General features: G+C 38.6%; 1 protein-coding gene across 37 annotated transcripts in view; it reads left to right on the top strand.

The window, feature by feature from the left end:
* The window catches only part of NRXN1 (neurexin 1), a gene marked incomplete at its 5' end in the record, with an annotated part of 1133428 nt that overhangs the window by 861184 nt on the left and 250326 nt on the right, over positions 1–21918 (top strand). The gene's annotated exons all lie outside the window — the stretch shown is intronic.

Raw genomic sequence — 21918 nt, 5'->3', positions numbered from 1 at the left:
ATTTTAAGTGCTGTATAAGTGTTAAATTGAAGGAAGGAAGGGAGGGAGGAAGGAAGGAAGAGAGGGAAGGAGGGAGGGAGAGACACTGAATGTTCTGGGGATCCAAATGGAAGGAGAAAGTTTTTAAGATGCTGAATTTTGAAATGTTTTCTGATTTCAATGGAAGTCACCATGCTGATAGAAGAGTGGGTCCCCCTTAAATTTCTTAGTGATATTATTTGCCAAAGATCAATTTTATTGGATATATATGTGGGGACGGGGGAGAGAGAGAGAGAGAAAAACATACATATATATGTTTCATTTGCCCCTGCTTTATTCTCTGTTCTTTTATTTTTCACGGGGTAAATAATCGTTTTTCTGAAAATATTTTTACGTGTTAGATGACATTTTTTAAAGTAAATCAGTATTAGATATAAAATATTTTTGTCAGTAATTAATAGAGAGTAGACCCAATGAACTATGGATCCTTAGTCCTTTTTTTTTTTTGGCCTGAAAGTAGCTGTTTCTATTACGTAGAGTCCTTAAAATTATTATTTTAAAAATGAGTAATCTAATTATAATATTTTATATATGCTTTTTTGGAAATAACTTTAATTTGAGAAAGTGATGAGATAAAGATTGGGATAAAACTATATTCAAGTTTTTAACATTTGTTTGATGATGAATTAAAGAGCCTGTGTGGAATATTAGCTAAGGTACATTTAAAACGTAATTATTATCCAAAGAAGCTTCCTGTACCATTTTAGTTAAGAATTCATTCTTATGACCCAGTTGTAAAATGTTGTACATAGAAACATATCAAGTATAAGTGCGGACGCAAACGTAATTACATCAGTGTGAATGTACTTGCTATAATTTTTATCTAAAGAGTTAGACTCTGTTGTTCCAATAGCACTTGCTTAAATCACAGCCAGTATCTGCCTACAGCAGCTCTCCACCATGACACTTCTGATGGAAACCATGGTTTGGAAAGTTTGTAAATGCAAACCCACCTTTAGTCTAAATCCATCAAGCCAGTTCCTTTAAACAAAAGTTTCTCAACCTGGGTACTGTTGCCACGTTGGGCCAAATACTGTCCTAGGGGTAGCCTTATATATTATAAGATGCTTAGCAGCATCTCTGGTATTTATGCACTAGGTGCCAGTAGCAGCCCCTAGTGTGACAAAAATGTTTCTAGATATCACCAAATATCCCCTTGGGGGTCAAAATTACCTCCGGTTGTAAAACACTGCCTAAAAATATTGGAACAACAAAAAAATCCCACACCTTTTCATATACTAATTTTTTCAAAATGTAGAGAAATAGTTTCAGTCCTCTTTTTCTCAAATGAAATTTTTCAGTAAATAAAGACATTGTTTCAATGAAATAGACATCTACTTTTTTAAGAAACAACATCACAAAAAACCTCCAACACTCACAAATGACTGTCTCTTTGGCAGGAGAAGAGTTCAGGTTTTGCTGATTTTTATTATGGTTATTGGTAGCGAATTGACAGCTGCTAAATATGAACCCTCTAGTAGAATAAACCTTTGAAATTAACTTCTAAGCCTCAGTTGCCAATTTTTATTCTATTGTGTTATTTTAGGAGCAGATGCTCCTGACACATTTTCATTGTTGCTCTAACAGAAAAAAATGGTGGATAGTTTTATCCCTTTTCTTTTTTTCCCTGCTCACATCTGAAGTCACATTTCAGGAAATCCTTAGTTCTAAATATCTTCTAGGGTTGGTTGAAAAATAAGTCACAGCACATTGCTGGTGATCTGAATCTTTAAAGCCTATACTTATCTGTGGATTTAGACTGAGTATCATTCTCTCTGTGGTGTGTATACATTGTTAGAACCGCGTTTTAATGCCCCTTGCCATAACAGCCTTATAATAAGATTATCTAGGTGTTGTACATCTAATGGCTCTTGCACGGGTTCTAATTAATAGATTTCTTTAATGAATTTTAATCCAAAGTGAATTATGTGATGGCACTACTCCTGGGATCTACTCCCAAAACCAATCTACTACCAATAACTATGAAATGTAGAGTGTTATACTTCTTACTTGGAAGAACTTTCTTTTTATACCTACTGATTCTATATAATAAAGATACAGATTTTTATGAGGTATCTCTGTGATAACATTCATGGTTGTGACTTTCCACAATGAACGGAGGATGGTAACAGTCAGCTAGAAAATGGGGTGAGCAGATTTCAAGAGGATGGGAGCCGCTCAAAACGGGAACAACACAAATCCAAGAGCAGTGGATACCAATATAAGGGCAAATTTACCTGGATGAATTGGGATTTATGGCTCCAGAGAATAGGGAGTAAAACTTAAGAGAGAATCCCAATACACAAAGAGCAATGGGTTATGAAAGACAGAAAAAGACAAATTCCAGGAGAACCACGAGAAAGGAAATGGAACGAGACATGAAAAGTAACAAAATGTGGAAGCCAGTCATCTTTACTTGACACTCACAGACACTAATCTAGGATTTTTTTTTATTATTTTTTTTTTATTTTTTGCGGTACGCGGGCCTCTCACTGTTGCGGCCTCTCCCGTTGCGGAGCACAGGCTCTGGACGCGCAGGCTCTGGACGTGCAGGCTCATCGGCCATGGCTCACGGGCCCAGGCGCTACGCGGCATGTGGGATCTTCCCGGACCGGGTCACGAACCCGTGTCCCCTGCATCGGCAGGCGGACTCTCAACCACTGCGCCACCAGGGAAGCCCTAATCTAGGATTTTAAATTTCATTCTTTTCCAATCAATGATATCTTTTTTGAATCTAGAAGATGAAGGAAAAAGTCTTAGAAAATAAAACTTAGCTCATAGAAATAGGAAAGACTGGGGGAGAGGAAAAAGAGGACCTAACATTTGTTGAGAGTCTACCATGTTCTAGGTCCTGTGCTAAACTCTACGAGTGACTTTTTTTTAGTCAAAGAATAGCTATGTGGTTTTTAAAACTCTTTAAAAAAAGGGGGGAGGGGGGTGTTAATTTTAGGAAATAGTAATCCATGGAGAATATTTCAAAGTAATTGGGAATGAGAAAGCATGTTTTCTTTTTGTTTTTCCTTTCCCTTGCAGCTCTCAAAAAGGTATGAAAATCTTGCCATTTTTATTTTTTAAAACTTGCCTTTTTAAATTTAGAAAATTAATAATACACTCACTCCTGGGATTATGAAGAATTTGGAGAATTTTTGATACTATCTTTCTCTGAGGTTACCAAATCAGACCTGTCCTTGACCTTTCCTGTAGTTGAAAATGAAGTTCTCACAACAATTTATTTTTTCATTTTCCATCATAACCTAATGAAGTCATCAAGTTCATGGGGTGGCCGTTCCTAGTACTGTGGGCTGAGGACAATAGGGAAATAGATATATTGATGAAATTACCTTACTGAGCAATTTTTCCTACTTTTTGTTCTTCAGATAAGCAAAGGTGTAAAACTCATCAGCAGAGTAATGCCAGGAAATAAGTATTTATGTATCCATGTGAGAAGGTAAAAAAGTTTAGGCCTCACTTATGGATGGTCAGTATTTCTCTGATCCAGCCTTCTGCTACTGAAAAGGCAAGCCATTGAATTATTTTACCAGTGGGGCAAATGAGGCCTAGAGAAGGTAACTATTTGCCTATGTGATGAGACCAATATGAAGCTGAATGAGCTTCGGCAACTATACGTCTGTTCCCTCTTAAGAGAACGCATGTTCTATTTTTAAAAAAGAGCTGATTCACTATCCGTGGTTCTGACCCAGTGGAAAGACCGTGTTCATATATTCGCAAGAGTTTATCGAGTACCTGTAGTATTCCAGGCAAGGAGTAAGGGACAAAACAATATTTTTTCTTTGCCTCAGAGGAACTGAAAGCCTAGTGTTTCAAAGTTTGATTTGTTAGTCAACTGCAATACAGAGCACTTAAAGACAAACAAACAAAATAAACAAAAACAAACTAAGGTCCATGTTTTCTCTTTCTTTTCTTTAGTAGTTAGTATCATGCATTTATGTTATATACATGTAAAAGGAAAAGAAATTTATTTCTTCTCCTCAGCTCTTTGAGTACTTTAGAGCTCTTTTCACTGTTAAAGGAGAATGCTTTTTTAAAGTAAATTATTTTAATTATAAATACTAAATACTCCTTCAAGAAAATTTGGACTATATACAAGAATGAAAGGAAGCCCCTCATGAGTTTACACACAAACACAAATATTACAAATAATACTATTTTGAACATCTGTGAGTAGAAAACATTTTTCTGTTTAAGATAATTACTCTAGGACATATTCTTCCATATGATTACAATGACTGGATCAATGATTACTGGCAGTTACAAGACTTTTTAAAAGGAGTATATGCATTTGCAGGAATCCCAGCAAGATGTGGGTATCTGCTTCGAAGGCTCTCACCAGAATTTGGCTATTATCATATAAAAATTGAACTTTGATAATAATTGCTTGAAAATGAAAATAATAAAAACTCTTGATTACACACAAATAATGGGATACAGTACTTAATATTAGAATCATGGTGTTGAAAAGAAAAATGATCATCTGTAGGTAGTGTAAGAAAGGCGAAGGGGGAGCAATAGGTTGCTTGGGTCTGCCTAGATGTCTACCTCTAGGTTAAGTGCCCTTAAGCAGGACCTGCTTTTTATTTTTCATTATCCATTCTTTTCTTCCTTAAGAGCTCTTGTGGAAACTGTAGAGAGTGTTCCAATATACAGCATGTAAAAGGGACGACCATTTAAAAATGTAATCTATAGTTAAGGGACTGCTGTTATTGGGGTCGTAGATTGGTAATGTGTTATAATGAGGTACTCTGTAATAAGCTTTACTGAATTCACAGAAGCTCCTGTTCTCCTGATTAATACCTTTGTGCGTGTTACCATAGAATCAATATCACATTCAGAAAATAGCAGCTAACCCTAGAGGAAGGAAGGGGAAGAAATGATCTCCCAAGTTCAGTGAGTCTAATTTGCTTGTTTGCATGTAATATTCATAAAATCATCCCCCATTTTTGATGAAAAACTCACCTCAGGGCATAAGGACAAAAGGATAACAGGTAATTAAAATTAATGAAACAAAAGCAGTAATTATGTACACAGTTGATCAACAAATCACTTCAGGTGGTTCCCGAATTTATTTATCTTCTTTCTCTGTGGCTAGTGCGCTGATGCGACTAGACAGGTTAGGACTCTTTACCTACTCACATCTACTGCCTTCTCCCTGGGAGATGTGTTGAATTAGAGAATGGTCCCACCTTTTTGTGAAGAATGCAGTTTGATATTACTGTAATATTTTCTGAGTTATTTCCTATTAATTCCTAAAGCCACTGTTCTCCAGTGAATGACTTTTCTGTCTAGGCTAACAATAAGGTTGGTTCCTTTGAACTGAGAGGCCTGGGAATACAGTCTTCAGTATTTTCTTTGTTTTCATTATGAACATAAAATCTTCTCAAATATTCTTCCTTATTTCTCTTCTAAGAGCACATTCTCTGAAATGAAATCAGGGAGAAATTTATTCACGGCTTCCTCCTTGGATCTTCCATAATTCCAAGAACTACTGCCTGATCCCAGCTACTGATGTTACCTCTGTCTTCTGCAGCTACAAGCTAACATGGTTCTTAAAGCCATTTTCATGGAAGACCTCCAAAGTAAATCATTGCTGAATCTTGCAGTAATACTTTATGGCATACTTTTTATAGCAAGGATACAATGAGATGTTTTAACTTATAGAAATCTACAGATAGCTTTTTTTCCTTTTGTCCCACTTCTAGCCAGTGAACCAGCAAAAGGGTTTACTGTTGCAGTGGGCCATTTATAATCCAAATTCCATAGCAGACTTCGGATGTATTCCCTTCGATCTCTATTTGGTGTTATATAAGTTCCCAAAAGAGAGTAGAATGTTCTTTCCAACCTCGTGTAACTTCTGTTTTGTGGGCAACATGTCTCAAATTATATGCAGTATTGTAGAACAAAAGTAGCATGAAATCATTGGCAAGAAGTTACTTTTAATGAAGATGGCATTTATCATGGACTGTCCTCCCTACAGCCTGTGAGACACCAAGGAAAAATTCTAAGCCTACCCAAATTTAAAGTTATCCTAGGCAGAACATCGGATAGGCCAGATTGAACAGGCTGTGTTGAAGAGGTTTTTTCATTCAGTGCCATCCAGCCAATCTGTTCCTGGCATCATCAAAGATACTCAAGATAGCTGGCCAAGTTGTTCTTAGAATCGAAGCTCATATAGTTGATATTAGAATGTAACTTAGCTCACTTAATTTTTCTCAGAACTTTAAACTCAAAATATTCCTTCTCTTACCCTCATCTGAAATACATTAGGGATCAGAGATTGTTTAAATTGAAGGGACTCTATGTATCTTCTAGCCAAGCCCCCAATTTTACGTATGGAAAAGGTGAGCCGTGGAGAGATTATGAGACTTTTCTAAAATTCAAGGTAGGCTAGGAACAAATCAGTGAAGACTTTCTCTTGAGGCTTGTACTCTGTTTCTCTGCTCCATGCTGTCTCATTTCCTTCCTTCCTTTTTTCCAACAGGCATTTATTTAATGCTGGTGTGGGTGTGTGGGGAGGTGTGGGTATGTGAGAGAGAGAGAGAGAGAGAGAGAGAGAGAGAGAGAGGTGGAGAGAGAGAGAGAGATTCTTATTATCTTATGTTTAAGGTCATTATATTTCCAGGCCATTATATGCTATCATTACAGGATATCTCTATAACATAATTACATGTGTTCAGTTAAGTTTTGGGCTAGATAGGGGTTTTTGATGGAGATGATTTTGCCCCCAGGGGATGTTCGGCAATGTCTGGAAATATTTTTAGTTGTCACAGTTGGGCTGGGGGATGCTGCTGGCACATCAAGCATAGAGGCCAGGCCTGCTGCTTAACAACCTAAAATTCATACGACAGCCCCCACACCAGAGAATTATCTGTATCAAAATGTCAGTAGTGGGCTTCCCTGGTGGCGCAGTGGTTGAGAGTCCGCCTGCCGATGCAGGGGACATGGGTTCGTGCCCCGATCTGGGAAGATCCCACATGCAGCGGAGCAGCTGGGCCCCGTGAGCCATGGCCGCTGAGCTTGTGCGTCCAGAGCCTGTGCTCTGCAACGGGAAAGGCCACAGAAGTGAGAGCCCCGTGTACTGCTAAAAAAAAAAAAAAAAAAAAAATTGTCAGTAGTGAAGAGGTTGAGAAGCTCTGATCCAAAATACAGAACTGTTGGAAATCTTTCTAATTTGCCTAATAGGTGGTACACTTGTAAATTTTTGAATTTTCTTGACCACAGAAGCATTTGGTCTGTAAATTTGGTCCAGAGCCAAAACATATATGTCACCACAATGCATTTGGCCCAAGAAGATATATCAGAGATTTTGTTTGTTTGTTTTAACAACTTATGAGGTGGAAGAAGAAAACCTTTATATCTTTTATTCATGGCCTGAGGAGGTCAGTGATTATCTTAGTTCTGGCTGCCATAACAAAATACCATAGACTAGGTGGCTTAAACAATTGTTATTTTCTCACAGTTCTTGAAGCTACAAGTCTAAGATCAAGGTGCTTGTATGGTCAGTTTCTGGTGAGAGCTCTTTTCCTGACTTATAGGTGACCACCTTCTTACTCATTCCTCTCATGGCAGGGAAAGAGATAGAGACAGAGAGAGAGACTGAGAGACAGAGTGGGAGCATGTGAGTGTCAAGCTCTCTGGTCTTTTCTTGTAAGGACACTAATCCCATCATGAAAGCCCTGATCTCAGGTGGCCTTGGCCTGTGGCAGCTTGAAGTAGGTTTCAGTTCCCTGGTCAGAGATTGAAGTCAGGCCTCGGCAGTGGGAGCGCTGAATCCTAGCCACTAGATGACCAGTGGCCAGTGACAAGGCCCTGGCCTGTCGGCTTTGTATTGTAGAAATGAATTTCCACAAAGAGACGGAAAGTAGTGAAACAAGTAAAGTGTTTAGTAGGAAAAAGAGTACGTGTGAATAGACACACATGGGCGGACTTAGAGAGAGAGTCGCACCTTTGTGGTAGTTTGAATCACTTATATGGGGTGTTTATTCCGTGTTTCCTTTGATCAATCATCTTGCTTTGCCTGGTTCTGAGCCCATATTTGGTCCTCAAGGTCATATTTGGTCTCAAGGTCCTCCCATGTGTGTGCGCGCATCTCTCAGCCAAGATGGATTCTAGCAAAGAGGCCTATGGGTAGGTTGACATCACCTACTATGGGGCGGCACCCCCTCCCTTTTTGGCCCCCAAGGAACCTTTCTCCGCATGTGTAGTCGGGAAGGTCTCTTTGACCTTGAGAATGAGAAATATGTGGTGTCTTTATCTCTTATCTGGACAGGACTCAGCTCCTCTCTGCCCCTGCCATTACTGTTATCTTAAAGTGTCCACCAGAGGCAAAGTCCAGCTGTTTACCCTGTTCCTGTTGTTATTTCTATCTGGAAGTGTAAAAGGAGGCTGGCCGTAAATGTCTAACCTGGAGCCCATCTATCTCCTGCCTCAGCCCCACCCTACTGACCTCATCTAAACCTAATTATCCCCCAAATGGCCCCACCTCCAAATACCATTACGTTGGAGGTTAGGGATTCAACATGTGAATTTGGGGGAGGGACAAGTCAGCCCATAGCATTCATACCAGTAATGATGCTAAAAGTTACAGCTTTCACCTCCTTGTTTCCCCTGAGGAAAGACTCAGTTCTAAGTACCTAGTACAGTGCTCAGTGGACCAGGGATTCAGTAAATGCTTATTGACTGACTCCCTGCCTAAGAGTATTCATGAGCAGCTTCTTCCCCAACAGACATGAGGATGGCTTCTCTCTAGGAGGAAAAATGTGCAGAATTGTCTGAAGCCCGTAATTTGAGAAGAAAATCAGAGGTAAAGTGAAGGGAAGCTGAGAAAGGACACCTTGTCAATGGAAAGATTTGTGTGTTTACTGACTTCAGTTTTTTTTTTTTTTCCTCTCTCCTTAGTACTGTGTAAATTCTGAGTTGAGTGCTAAATGGTCTTGTTCTCAAATATATGAAATTAAGCCATTTTCTTGTGATAAATGAAGACATATATATGTTTATATATGTATTTTTGGCATGGGTGTGTATCCACATATATTCTTTCATCTATAATGACTAACTAAAACAAACTAAAAGTGGGAAAGTCCTAATGCCTTGATATTTGCATAATGCATCCTTCTTATGGCCGTGAATTTTATCGAAAGCATAGGGGAGAATTTCCATGGGGTGATGGTTTTCTTCTGTTAAACAGATTCCACCTGTTATTTGCAAAGCTAGGAGCACTAGAGGTATACTAACTGTACCTTATGTGGTGTGTAATTAGGAATATCCTCAATTATCGAAGCTACGGGGGGAAACAGCAATTAAAAACAAAATGAAAATATGCACTTTTCCATGGACGAGGCTGAAAAATTGGAAATCAAAAGGATATTTTCAAAAGTAACCTGTTGATGGGGATTCCCTGACAGTCCAGTGGTTAGGCCTCTGGGCTTTCACTGTCAAGCGCCCAGCTTCAATCCCTGGTCGAGGGGAACTAAGATCCTGCAAGCCGTGCAGTACGGCCAAAAAAAAAAAAAAAAAAAGTAACCTGTTCCTGCAGTGTCCTATCCAGCTGCAAATAATTAATCACTAGCGTACTTGAGAGACAAAGGGAATATGAAGTGTCACAAGCAAAGGAAGACCAGATCTCTTCTTCATGCGAATATAATCTACCAGCACTGGTAGTTCTAGAGTGCGTGTCTGTAGTAATGACCTTATGGTTTGTAGAGATTTAATGGTTGTTACCTATAATTCCTGTAGAATGATTGAGTCAGGAAGCATTGTGCTTTTGATGTGGAGGATCATGGTGTCTTGTTTCAGGAGGGTTCTGTATCAGGATGGGTGATGGACAGTCTTGCTATGGATTTTGGGTTTTGGCTGCTGAGAAGCAGTGTAGTAGAACAGACACTGGAGCAGGAAGCGCACCCCGAGATGTTAGCCCTGGGCTCTGTCATTCATTGTTATGTAGCTCAGTGAGTCACTGATCTTTGAGCTTCAATGTCATGAAATATAATCTGAGGATAGTAATCCGTAGCCTACCTACATCACAGGCTTGTTGAGAAGTCCATGTTGGATAGTATATGTGAAAATACAGGCAAACGATAGCATGTTACATCTGAGCTAAGTGTAGCATTATTATTTTAATGGTTATTATTATGATTTTTAAATGATTATTATTTTAATGACTACTAACTTAGTAGTTCTGTTTTTCTTCTGGATTTTTAAATATTTGGGCATTTTCTCTTCAGAGTTAAACTGGATAATCACAACAGCAAATATTTGTCATGTGCTTAAAAGTACCAGAGGTTTGGTTTTTTTTCCCTAAGAGTTTGACATATATTAACTTATTTAACCCTCCCAACAACACTATAAAGGAGGTAAAACTTTTTATCCATTTTATAGAGGTGTTAAGACGATAATGAATGAAACACAGATAATAAGTCATAGAGTTAGGATTTAAAGCTGAATTCTTTTTCTTAAGCACTGTGCTCTGTGATGACAATAAGATATGAATGTCATATGTATAGTGGCAGGTGAATCAGAATTTAAAATACAGCATGCCACCCATGTCCTTACTTGGTTTTTAATAGCAATTCTGAAGTCATCTCTGTAGTAGTAATAATAATAATAAACATGTTGAATAAGATGCCAATGCTTTACATGGATCTTTTATGCTTTGCAATAGATCTTGTGTAAGTACTCATTGTTATTGTTCTTATTTTAAATTGAGGAAGCTGGGGCTCAAGGAGGGAAATAACTAGACCAGACTCACATAGTAGTTAATGGTTGAACTGGGTCTGATAGAGACTGTCTGGTTCTAGAACCTTTATTCCTAATCGCTACATTATGTTGCCTCTTTAAAAAAGTTTTTTAACACCTTGTCACATTCCTTCTGCTTGTATAATACTAAATAGGTTTTCTGAGGCAACAAAGTTGTATTCTAATCACAATGGCCAATTTAGGGCAAAACTCTATCTTATGTATGAATTGTTGATATAAATCAATTGTGGTTTTTGTTTATTTTCACGTAAGAGGATTGATCTATTCTTTCAGGGAGGACTTGTGGTAGTATCCATCATCTGAAGAAAGACAGTCAGTGCATATGCACGTTAATCTGAGAGTTTAGAGCTCAGATCTAACTTCTGCATTGCCCATAATAAATAAACCATATTGGAAGGTTTGAGTGTGCAGAGGGAACACAGGGAATTGATTTAGGACAACCTGCTAAATGACCTTATTTTACATTAATACATCGACCAAATTTTAAAAGTCATGCCCTTCATAAAATGGCCTAAGGATGTGTATATGAAAATTAAAGTATTAATGCAGACACATAAAACATAAGGCAGCAGCAGTGTAAAATACACAGCAGGGAAGTCCTTTGGGGTATGCTAACATAAAAATGGACTCGTTATGCGTGTAGGTACACACTATGTCCTAATGACTTTCCAATAATTTGCATGCTAAATGATTATCACAAAAATACTCATTATGTCATTGGTTCAGGATTTTAAACTGGGTTTTTGTGGGCTCAAGGTCATTGCCTTATTCTAAAGCCAGTTTTGGCTACTGTATTCAATCTGCAACGGCCTGGTAGGAGTCTTAGATACAATTATGTCCCCATTATTTGGCTGATTGCCTGAAAAGCTACACTTTCCTCATTCTAGCTATGCATTACCATGGAAAAGGCCTAGTATATTTTGAACTAAAAGCAATGACAGTTAATTGGAATGAAATCTTTCCATTATCAGGCTTGGTGAAAGTTTCTTAGTGACTTGTCCATTGTGTTTATTTGTATTTATTTGTTTATACTCCATCTTGTCTGAGATGGGTTTGATATGTTCCCTTATGAGTTGTTGCTGCTGAATTCTGAATTCAGAATCAATATTCTGAGGTAGTGATGGTCAAGGTAGCACAGGTACATTCCCAGGTGTCTGTCTTGATTAGTTCTCTCATAGACTAGGAAATAAAATTCTACTGACAAGGACATGACTGTAGGGTAATGGGGAATTGTAGATTGTTATGTGTGTGTTTATGCAAACCCTGCCTGTGAAGAAGGTAAGTAATTCCTTTAGAATTGAAGGCTAAAATGAATGAGTTATGGGGAAATGGGGTTTTCTGAGAGCCAGATGTCCACAGACAGCCCAGTCCAGAATCGACAGTTTTAGTGGCTATGTTTCTACTTTAGTTTTGTTTTCTTGTTTGTTTGTATGTCTGTGTTTTTGGTCTTGGATGTGGATCAGGCCAGATAGGGCAAAGGAGTAAATATCTCTGTTCTAGAAACTGGTTCATCTCCATCTTTCACACACTGACTTCAGGACTTTTGCCCAGTCCCAGATTCCAAGAAGAAAATCAGGCTGGGGAGTCCTTCAAGAACCTCTCTGTACCTTTGTTGGGCTCACTCATTTGTTTGCATGTAACTTCCTTTGTTTTTGCTTTTATTATCTAGTTAAAATCAGTACTAAAAATTAGACTAGGAGAATAATGAGAGTCCAAATATACTTGGATATTTTAAAATTAGGGAATTACAATAACCCAATATTGCCAAACTATTACTAATAATTCTTAATAAGTTTTTTTTTTTACTTTATTTTATTTATTCCTGGCTGCATTGGGTCTTCGTTGCTGCTCATGGGCTTTCTCTAGTTGTGGCGAGTGGGGGCTACTCTTTGTTGCGGTGCGCAGGCTTCTCATTGCGGTGGTTTCTCTTGTTGTGGAGCATGGGCTCTAGGCACGCAGGCTTCAGTAGTTGTGGCACATGGGCTCATTAGTTGTGGCTCGCGGGCTCTAGAGCACAGGCTCAGTAGTTTTGGCACACGGGCTTAGTTGCTCCACGGCATGTGGGATCTTCCCGGACCAGGGCTCGAACCCGTGTCCCCTGCAATGGCAGGCGGATTCTTAACCACTGTGCCACCAGGGAAGCCCTATTTTTAATAAGTTTAAAATATTTCATAAGGCATTATTGCCTCGTCTATAATAAGCTCAAGAAAAATTCTTTCAGTCCTGTGGGAGCAATCTCATCCTCTAGTATTGAGAAAGAAATACTAAGCTCTTTTCTGGTAGTTGCATAGACATTTGTATGAGAGTGGATTGAGCAGAGAAAGCCATGCCTATTCATCTGCTTTTAATAACTTTATGCGGGCTCCTCTTCAGAACAACCCTGTGTACATTTAAGGTTTTATTCTCAGACAAGCAAAATGGGTTTTCAGGCGGTCAGAGCCCAGAAAGATAAATCTAGAGTCAGAAGGGTATATCACTTATTTATTTCCTGTCTCTCAGGTGGGTGTGTCAGAAAGCCTACCAAGATAACCTACCAAGATAACCTACCAAGATAACCAGTAAACCCAAGAATGAGGGTGCTGTGACTATTCATTTGATCATGCTTCCAATATGGAATCACCCCTTATTGGAGACTCTAAGTTATTGAGTTTATTCTTCCTGCTGTCTAGCTAGGCTTGATTTTTGCATTCCTGTTCTTTTTTGCCTGATCTTGGAAAATTATCTCCTTGCTTCCAGTCTGTTTTTCAGAATCACCCTCAAATACCTAATGAATGGTATCAAAGTGACCCAGCTGAGTGATAATTTAACCTCTCTCTAACCATGATCAGAAACCTTTGCTGACCACCATGTTTCCATATATTTATAATACCTATAATATATAATACCTATAAATATATAATATATTTATATTATAATATAATAATAGTTTTTTTTCAAGCTGTGGGTTGTATCCCATTAAACATGTATTTAGAGGGTCCTACTAGTTTCCTAAACAAACACCCAAATGAAGTAGACTACAATAAATATAAAATAGAATAGAAAAATATGAGTACATAGTGAGGTTAGTTATTTTTTCTTGAAACTTTTCATCCAATTTTAATATCATTCATATACGTATAAATGTTTAGTGTGTATATATATGTATAATATATATACATGTGAAGAATGTGCATGTATATAAACATATACATATAAATGTACTAGATTATCAAGTAAAATGTATTTCTTTCTATGGGTCATGTTAAAAACACTTGGGCTTCTTTATTGTAGGATAAAGTCCAAGTACTCGGTCTGATCCTAAGACTATCAGGATGCAGTCCTTTACCTCTCCAGCACCATTTACCTAGTTTAGATCCTATCTCCCAACCGTATCAAACTGTTCAACACACAATACGAAGGGTTTGTTGTTTTTTTTTTTTTACCTCTTTGATTTTACTTACGCTGTCCCCTCTGCTATGAATTTCATTCTCCTTCTTCATATAGTTCATCCATGTAATTTCTATTTAACATTTTTTTGCTTAGCTCAGATACAAACCCCCTCAAGAAGCTTCCCTGAAATTCCCATTTCCCAGTGTGGAGCAATGTGCCCCTTTCTTGATTTCATGAGCCCCCTGTCACAACTAAAATATAGTACAGTGATTAAGAGAGTGGGCTCCTTGAAGCCAAATTGCCTTGTTTCTTGAATTCTGACTCTTTTACTGCTATCTGTGTGACTTTCAGCAAGGTACTTACATTTCATGTGTGTCTCAGTTTCCTAATTTGTAAAATTAAAATAGTAATAGTATCAACCCCACAGAATGGTTAATTAAATGAGTTAATGTATGATAGGTACACAGCCTAGAGAACTTGATCAACAAATATAAACTAGTATTATAGTGGTATGTTTGCTTTTACCTCTAATGAACATTCTCAATGTGAAAATTCTTTTTCTGTTTAAAGGTACCTCTGGCAAACAGTATTTCTGTCTCCTCTTATCTGGATGCCTTAAGGTCATGAACTTTTTATGTTGAGGTGGAAAGGAAAGGGCACAAAATTCTTTTTAATCATCAGTCACCAATGAGATGAAGTTGTGGAAAGAGAAGAAAATCACCCCCAAGTGCCTTAAATTACAGGGCAAGAGTCTTGGATGAATCCAGCTGCTGAAGAAGCACCTTCTGGGGCTGCATTTACATAATTTCAGGTCTTGTCAACCACCCAATCCAGAGGCACTTTGTAAAGTGTAAGTTTGGCCTCTAGCCTTCCAATTTCTACTATACATTGGTAAACCTTCCAGCAAACAATCTTATTTAGGGCCCAGGGTCAGAAAACTCTGGCAATCATAAAAATGTTCCAACTGATTCACCATCAATATGTACATGAGGGTGAAAACAAAAGACAATGTAAGTTGGAAAAAAAAAATCAAAGTTCCATTAATTCTATCCCCTCCCCAGTAAATGCACTTTCTGATAGCTTCTCTCACTCAAGTTTCTACTCTCCTCTACATCGATGCAACCTTAAATGTACCCTAATTGTTTTTTTAAAGGCCAAATTGTGTTGCTATCTAATTTTCAGGCAAGATAAAGTGTAAAGCTGCCTTTAGTTGGGTATATTCCCAGCCTGGGGGTTTTAATTCCCCATAAGTAGTGTAGAAGGTAGATAATTGATTGCTAAGATTTGCTACTGTGCCAATTGAGGTTGGTTTTAAAGCTATAATTATTAATTTTCCAGTTTTCAGGATTTGTGATGCATGGTTTTAATGTTGTCCTTGTCCCTCTCAACCCGTCATGAACATCCCTGGGCCACTGCCTGCCATCACTAGACTGTACATGGTCTGGAGGCAGAGACACATCCTTCTTATTGAAAGGAAGATTCAATTTGCACTCAAGACATTGCCCCAATACAATCAGACAATTGCCCCAGTACAATCAGATGAATTGAAAAAAACTTTGGAAAAACAAAAACACTAAGATAAAAGCAGTGTTCTCTGGCATGTTCATTTCAGAGGAATTACTCATGGATTTTGGTAGTTGAGAGATTTCTAGAATACAGTCCTCCAGTGGAGAAGATAAACTGGATTCATTCTTGTCTTTCCCTGAGAGTGGATCAGGTGTATAATCCTGGCCATGGCCCAGAGGCAGATGTGCCAAGACTAGTCAATAAATAAATGTAACCCACTTGGCCATATATTAGCATCACCTGGGGAGTTTTTATAAACTCATAGTGCCCAAACTGCGCTCCAGACCAGCTAACTCAATCTTTGAAGGAGTGAAACCCAGGCATCAGAATTTGTTAAAAATCCCTAGTTAATTCCAGTATATAGTCAAGTTTGAGAACCATTGTTCTAAGAAAACTTTAATAGATAAGCATTATAAATCCAATGATTTATAAATTAGTTCTTTGATAATACTTTCATTTTTCTTTATGAATTAGGGAAAAGTGACAATCAGAAGATCATTTTTATCATTTTTATTCCTTCCTAGGAAAAGGAATTTTTCAGTTCCCATTGGTTATTAATCTAGTGCTGGTTGCCAGTAGTACCAGATGTCAGTGCAGTAGCTGTATTTTAAAAATATTCTAAGGCTTCCCTGGTGGCGCAGTGGTTGAGGGTCCGCCTGCCGATGCAGGGGACACGGGTTCGTGCCCCAGTCCGGGAAGATCCCACATGCCGCAGAGCGGCTGGGCCCGTGAGCCATGGCCGCTGAGCCTGCGCGTCCGGAGCCTGTGCTCCACAATGGGAGAGGCCATAACAGTGAGAGGCCCACGTACCACACACACACACAAAAAATTCTAATATCAAAACGTGTTGTAAAATTAACAGGCATGGATGGAAGCAGAACAAGATGAAATGGCCTTTACTTTTCGCCTTCATGCTGAAAGAGACGATTTCCTCCAAGGAAGGATAATTAAGTCCCTGAGAAAGTGTTCTTTGATCTTTTTCCCTAGAGATATACTAAAATAAGAGGGATGCTCTTTTTGTCAGACAATAATATTATAATACATGGTGGGGAGAGGCAGGGGATGATGCAGTTTTGTTTTAGTTCATCATCAGTGTTCTTATACTTTTTAGTCATTAGTACTCACTGTTGAAATTTCCAGGAATTGGGCCACCACCCACTTTTTGATCTTTGATGGTCAGCCTCAGAACTGTCATGGTGCTGGGGGGTATGTCATTTAGCTTGCTGATGTGTTACAATGAGTATATACTGAGGCACAAGGTCTAGTGGAAGTCAACTTGTCCACCATCTTGGACCTATTTGGTTCTAATCAGTTTATGTCGTGTCCTTGGGCTATGTCCTTCTTTTAAAGGTTGTGCCCTGCCCTCTTCCCTCCTGTTTCAATTTGACTGTAGCTTTTACAAAACTTCACTGCACTGCCACCAACAAATATTTTCTACATCACCAGGAATGCTTAGACATGTCATCCTAGTTGTAGTTAGCCTCCGAAAATATATTTTTTTTAGATTCTAACAATCTAGGATTCAAAATTCTTGAGGAGAATTTTCAGTCCAGACCGTACCCAAAATGTTTCCTGATATTATGTATCAGTTGCTTCATGGGCATTCAATAAATGGCTATCATTTAATAAATAGCATTTATTCAATAAACAGGTTGTAGCTCTGTATTAGTTTTCTATTGCTGCTACATAATAGGTTACCACAAAGTTGCAGCCTAAAATAACATCCATTTATTAGTTCACTTTTCTGTAGGTCAGAAGTCTTACTTCTCCGCTGAGCATCTCATAAGGCTAAAATTAAGGTGTCAACTGGACTAGGCTCTTACCTGGAGGTTCTGGGGATGAAACTGCTTCAAAGTTCCTTCTGATTGTTAGCAGAATTCAATTCTTGTGGCTGCAGGACTAAGGTCCAAATTTCCTTACTGGTCATCAGCTAGGGGGTTATTCTTAGCTCTTAGAGGCAGCTTTGCCATCCTTGCAGTTGGCACCCTGTCTTCAGTGCATGCTGCATTTTCCTCATGCTTTGCATCTCTCTGACTTCTCCTCCTGCCTGATTCCAAAGCCACCCCTATATTTTAGGTATTTGTTAGAGTAGCACCCCAATTCTGGTACCAAAATCTGTGTGCTTTTTCTATTGCTACATAATTGATTACTGCAAATTTAGTGGCTTAAAATGATACCTCTATTATTTCACAGTTGTGTGAGTTAGAAGTCGAAGCAGGCTTACCTGGGTTCTCCGCTCAGGGCCTCACAAGGCTGAACTCAAACCATCAGCTAGGCTGCGCTCTTACCTAGAGGCTCTGGGGGAAAAACCCTTTTCTAAATTCATTCAGGTTGTTGGTAGAACAGAGTTCCTTGAATCTGTAGTTCTGAAGTGCCTGTTTCCTTATTGGTTGTCAGCAGGGGGCTGCTCTTTCCTTCTAGAGGTCATCCACATTCCTTCTCACGGGGCCCCCTTCATTTCCAAAGCAGTAAAGGTGTGCTGAGACCTTTTCATGCTTGCATCTTTCTGACTTTTACTTCTGTTTTTATATCCGAAAAAATCCTTACTTTTAAAGGGTTAGATTGGGCCCACCCAGCTAAAACCATTTTGCATGTGTATATATATATCATAGATGTGATATATCAACACGTTCAAAGGTTCCACCCACACCCAAAGGGAATAGGATTCTACAAAGACAAGGGTCATTGCAAGTCATGCTTAGAATCTGCAGAACTACAGCACCTCTAGGAAATACGCAAGGCATAAAGTTGTGTGTGACTCTAGCTGACCTAAGAATGTGTGTAATATGGTAAGATGATATGGGCAAAGTGTGAAGGTGGCTGTAACGTATGAGTTAAGTAATGATAACAGTGTCTACTTAGTGAAATCCTTTAAAATCACTTCTAAAAGCATTGCCCAATTTGTCCTTCACAGAAGCCCCGTGAGGTAGAGTTCATTATTCTCATTTTACAGAGGAGGAAACAGGCTGAGAGACCTTAAGTGAATTGATGAAGGTCTCCAAAATACTGTCAGAACTGAGGCTTGAATCCAGATATGTTTGATTTCAAAATGCTTAAACACTGCATGCTGTTACTTCTGGTACCTTCTGTACACAGTTTGTGCCCCTCGTGAGGACCACTATGTGGACCACCCCATACTTTTTCCATCTTCAACTCCATGTTCCTCCACGTGAAGCCCAGTTAGCCACTGAGGTCTTCAGCATCCTCAGAGAGACAAGGAGAACCAGCGGGGTCCTTTCTTCTTCACTTCTTAGGTTCTCTCACCCCTAGCGTAGACTGCCCCAGCAGGCCTCCTGTCTCCAGAGACCTTCATCTGAGGAGCAGGCATCTCTCTCTCTCTCTCTGTGTATCCCTAAGCCACAGAGGTGTGTATACAGCTCAGTGACAAGTTCTGCTTCACTCCTATGACAGTAAGGACAGCAACTGGCCATGACATGACAGTGTCCCCACAGGCAGCTGCTATGAGAGTTTCCTTTGGAGTCTCTTTTATTTAACTTGGCTCTTTGGTGGGGAACACAGAACAAGACCTCTGTGTTCCCTGTCAGGAATACTGTCTCCTTCACGACTCTCAAATCATCTTATATGGATTAGAAAGTATATTGGGGAGGGGAGGTTGGAGGGGGTGGAGAGGCTCCCTGACAGGGACTCTGACCCCATCTTATTTAGAATATAGTGTTTATTTGTTCTTGGTCCTCATAGTTATTCTCAAGCTGCCAAGGCAAAGGCAGCAAGAGAAGAACCATTTGATAAGGTGATACTTCCGTTCAGTGCTGGTTTCATAGTATTTTCTCAATAAATGAACATTGAAGATGGTTGTCAAGGACTGCAGTGTCATTTTAAGTAACTATTGAAAAAAGTACAGCTTCTCACTTTTCTGCTGGTCTTGTTTGCCTTCTTATCACCACCAACTTTCATTCCAAATTTCTTTCATCTTATGCAAAAGAAAAAATATCCTGACCACAGAGGGAATTCCTCCAAGTTCTGTCAGTCAAGCTAAATCATTTTAACCCGGAGAACAGAACGTGCCTTTGCCGCTCCTGTACAGTTTCTTTCTGTCATTGTGCCAGCTGGCTCTCATTTATTTAAATTCTTAACTAGAATCTATTTAAATATGTCTAATTTATTATAAGTAATTCAATACATGTCGATGTAATTAAGTGATATGACAATATTGGTCATAATGGAATTAATCTTAACACAGTATAAATAAAAAATTAATAAACGTGAAGTTGGTCTGTTGTGGATTTCAAAACTGAAATACAATGTAAATCAGTATGCATTAATAGAGGGCAAGGAAAACCACGAGGCTGGAGAGGACAGATTTGCTTTCAGAAAGCGAACTTTCAGACTCCATGAACTTGGCTCCAAGTGGTGGTGACAATCGGACTAAGTGTGTGTGTTGTCTCCACGTTGTCATCTTGCTTATGAACTTCGTTCAGCCCTGAAAATCTAGGTGTTGTCCTGTATTTGTATAGTGTTAGTAATTCCTAAATTAATAACATCAATAGTAGACTGAAAAGTGTATATGGTTGGCTCATGTTAAGGGGGAGCAAATACTTACTGAACTTCTTTACATTTAGAAAATGACCAATTGCTATTTTTATATATATATATATATATATATATATATATATTTGTGTGTGTGTGTGTGGTATGCCGGCCTTTCACTGTTGTGACCTCTCCCATTGCGGAGCACAGGCTCCTGACGTGCAGGCTCAGCGGCCATGGCTCACAGGCCCAGCTGCTCCACGGCACATGGGATCCTCCCGGACCGGGGCACGAACCCGTGTCCCCTGCATCGGCAGGCAGACTCTCAACCACTGCGCCACCAGGGAAGCCCTATATATGGTTTTGATCAGATCTGTTATATATGGGAGAACTTTGGAGGAATGTTTACCAAAAAAAGCCAAAGGCAAGTGTCAATTATCAACTGCAAAAGAATGTATACGATATTTCTTTAGCTAAGACTTAAAGCAGATTGTGACACTAAGGCAGATGCAAGTTGGCTGACCAGGCTCAAAAATTAAAACATGTTATCAAAAACAAGCATAAAGCCCAGATAACTTCAGATTATCAGGTCGCTCTATCTCTTTCTCCCCTTGACTTGCTGCCAGTTGTAGAAGTCACTTGGTTTGAGTGGGGGGACTCAGTTGTTACTCCTGGGTAATTTAATAGAAGGAAGGTTATGTGGTTCAAATCTTGATCAGACCTGATTGTTAACACTAGGTGACTAAGGGGAAGTTGTTTTCAACTGTGTAGTTTTGAAGACCTGCTATGCTAAAAAGAAATATACAGAAATTATGCGAACTCCCAAAGTACTTGGGATACTAAATTCTGTATGATTGAATATATATATATGGTTGAAGTCATTTTTGTTGCTCAGTATTTGAAATAAAAATGTCTAATTTTTAACTCAAATTAATATTTAAGCTAATTGACAAAGGTTTTAGATTTCAGTCTTAGAATTATATCCCCAGAGCTGTTGAGGAAATAAAAAAGAAATACAAATATGAAGAAGGATGTTGCCTACAAATAGCAAATGCAGCTATAATTACTTATGTAATTGGCAGGTTGGCATTTTTAAAGAAAGGAAAGAGATTATGTATTTTTAAAAGTTTTTATTTAAAACAAGAATACTGTTTTCACAAAAGAATTTATGTTGAAAGTGAGAAATCTGTAATAATGCTGTAAAGTGTATTTTTCCAAATAATGCCTGATTAAGGCTCACAGATACCACAGGGTTAAGCAGAATAGTATTAATTACTACTTGAAAATGACTTTGTGAAACAGCAAAATGTCTGTGTTCCATTGTGTGTATATGAAATATACATATGAAATCATCTTTAGTGGTTCTTATGGGGTTGATATTGGTGCCCTTTTCATTATTTCATACTTTTATGGTCTTATCTTAATCTTCTGGTTCTATTTCAGCCACAAAGTTTATTTCATAGAGCAATGTTGCTATTGATTTTCTTTTCTATTTCTTTCTTAGAGTAATTCTGCCGAAGTTGCTGTGTAAACATCACAGGAACTAGAAGCAATCACTCTGTTTTAAGATGAAATTTTACCCTGACAGTGTTTATAAGCAGAGTTTTACATTCAGAAGATTGCAAACTTTATACAAGATTTTTGAAGATCTTCAACAAATTTATTTTCCTGGTTTGAGATAGCTTG

This window comes from Leucopleurus acutus (assembly GCF_964270905.1).
Source record: "Leucopleurus acutus genome assembly, chromosome: 12".
Taxonomy (NCBI): Eukaryota; Metazoa; Chordata; class Mammalia; order Artiodactyla; family Delphinidae; genus Leucopleurus; species Leucopleurus acutus.
The sequence above is the reverse complement of the archived record's forward strand: the minus strand, read 5'-3'. Positions and strand labels throughout refer to the sequence as shown.